Source organism: Anastrepha obliqua, unplaced genomic scaffold (genome assembly GCF_027943255.1).
Source record: "Anastrepha obliqua isolate idAnaObli1 unplaced genomic scaffold, idAnaObli1_1.0 ptg000136l, whole genome shotgun sequence".
Taxonomy (NCBI): Eukaryota; Metazoa; Arthropoda; class Insecta; order Diptera; family Tephritidae; genus Anastrepha; species Anastrepha obliqua.
The window spans coordinates 170,001-172,500 of record NW_026562236.1 but is presented as its reverse complement, the minus strand read 5'-3'; the positions used below and the strand labels follow the sequence as shown (position 1 = coordinate 172,500).

At 26.0% G+C, this 2,500-nt stretch overlaps 1 non-coding gene across 1 annotated transcript in view; it reads right to left on the bottom strand.

Annotated features, from left to right (window-relative positions):
* The window catches only part of LOC129252000 (small subunit ribosomal RNA), a 1,991-nt gene extending 1,964 nt beyond the window's left edge, over positions 1-27 (bottom strand). Inside the window, exon 1 of the ribosomal RNA XR_008583202.1 lies at positions 1-27. This exon is cut by the window's left edge and continues 1,964 nt beyond it. This is a non-coding gene — a ribosomal RNA (small subunit ribosomal RNA).
* Between the last annotated feature and the right edge of the window lie 2,473 nt (positions 28-2,500).

Here is a 2,500-nt window from a genome sequence, read left to right as displayed (position 1 = left end):
ATAACTACTGGCAGGATCAACCAGAATAATATTTTTATTTATATATTTTTCTTTGTTTTTCATATTTGAAAATTTCATAAATTACGGTGTATATAAAAAGTAAAGGGGCGACCCCCCTTTAGCTTTTCTTATCAAAATTCAAAAACCGTTTTTTATGAAAAAGAATTTTCGTTCTCTATATTATATATTTTATATAAAAATATAAGAACGATATTTCTTCTTAATATTTGCCAATTTTCAAATAATTTATCATTCTTAATAACATTTTACTTTTTTTTCAAATGCATTTTTAATGTAATAATTTCATATATTACATAATTTTTCTCTTTGAATTGAAATTAATAATTTCATAATTCTATTTTTTAATCATAAATATATATGATTGAAAAAATTTTCTCCTCTTTTCCTTTGTTTAAAATTTAATTTTTCTTATAAATTTTTGTTTTTCTTATTTTTTTCTCTTCATCATCTGTTTAATTTCCTGTATTTATACAAGAAACAAACAGTTGAGGATAATTTCTATGTAATGCTAGTATAGAATATAAAATTTTGAATTCAAAAATTTATTTCTATTTAAACTAACTATAGAAAACCAGGAATAAAATACAATAACACCAATATGCCATAACATGTTAGTATAGAATATAGATTCTTCATATATGTATATATATTCGAAAATTTTTTCTATTTAAACTAACGTATGGAAAACCAGGAATAAAATCATAATATTACCAGTTTAATATGGCTCAAATTCGAGTTTCATATAGTTATGATTCGATTTATATGCTTCAATATCATTGGTTAGTTAACTTTTGATATTTTCATATTATATCACATGCCTTCACCGTGAGTGTTTTTTGCCATGCACACCTCTCATTGTCAAAAATGTATGGGAAAAATTCATTTCAATACATTTCAGTTTGATTTGAAATGTCTTTATTATATATTTTAGTGCCAATATGCCAAGGTTATATTCCATAACTCTTTATTTAAACTAACGTATGGAAAACCAGGCATAAAATCACAATATTACCAGTTTAATATGGCTCAAATTCGAGTTTCATATAGTTATGATTCGATTTATATGCTTCAATATCATTGGTTAGTTAACTTTTGATATTTTCATATTATATCACATGCCTTCACCGTGAGTGTTTTTTGCCATGCACACCTCACATTGTCAAAAATGTATGGGAAAAATTCATTTCAATACATTTCAGTTTGATTTGAAATGTCTTTATTATATATTTTAGTGCCAATATGCCAAGGTTATATTCCATAACTCTTTATTTAAACTAACGTATGGAAAACCAGGCATAAAATCACAATATTAACAGTTTAATATGGCTTAAATTCGAGTTTCATATAGTTATGATTCGATTTATATGCTTCAATATCATTGGTTAGTTAACTTTTGATATTTTCATATTATATTTCACATGCCTTCACCGTGAGTGTTTTTTGCCATGCACACCTCACATTGTCAAAAATGTATGGGAAAAATTCATTTCAATACATTTCAGTTTGACTTGAAATGTCTTTATTATATATTTTAATGGCAATATGCCAAGGTTATATTCCATAAAATGTTAGTATAGAATATAGATTCTTCATATATGTATATATATTCGAGAATTTTTTTCTATTTAAACTAACGTATGGAAAACCAGGCATAAAATCACAATATTACCAGTTTAATATGGCTCAAATTCGAGTTTCATATAGTTATGATTCGATTTATATGCTTCAATATCATTGGTTAGTTAACTTTTGATATTTTCATATTATATCACATGCCTTCACCGTGAGTGTTTTTTGCCATGCACACCTCACATTGTCAAAAATGTATGGGAAAAATTCATTTCAATACATTTCAGTTTGATTTGAAATGTCTTTATTATATATTTTAGTGCCAATGTGCCAAGGTTATATTCCATAACTCTTTATTTAAACTAACGTATGGAAAACCAGGCATAAAATCACAATATTACCAGTTTAATATGGCTTAAATTCGAGTTTCATATAGTTATGATTCGATTTATATGCTTCAATATCATTGGTTAGTTAACTTTTGATATTTTCATATTATATCACATGCCTTCACCGTGAGTGTTTTTTGCCATGCACACCTCACATTGTCAAAAATGTATGGGAAAAATTCATTTCAATACATTTCAGTTTGATTTGAAATGTCTTTATTATATATTTTAGTGCCAATATGCCAAGGTTATATTCCATAACTCTTTATTTAAACTAACGTATGGAAAACCAGGCATAAAATCACAATATTAACAGTTTAATATGGCTTAAATTCGAGTTTCATATAGTTATGATTCGATTTATATGCTTCAATATCATTGGTTAGTTAACTTTTGATATTTTCATATTATATTTCACATGCCTTCACCGTGAGTGTTTTTTGCCATGCACACCTCACATTGTCAAAAATGTATGGGAAAAATTCATTTCAATACATTTCAGTTTGACTTGAAATGTCTTT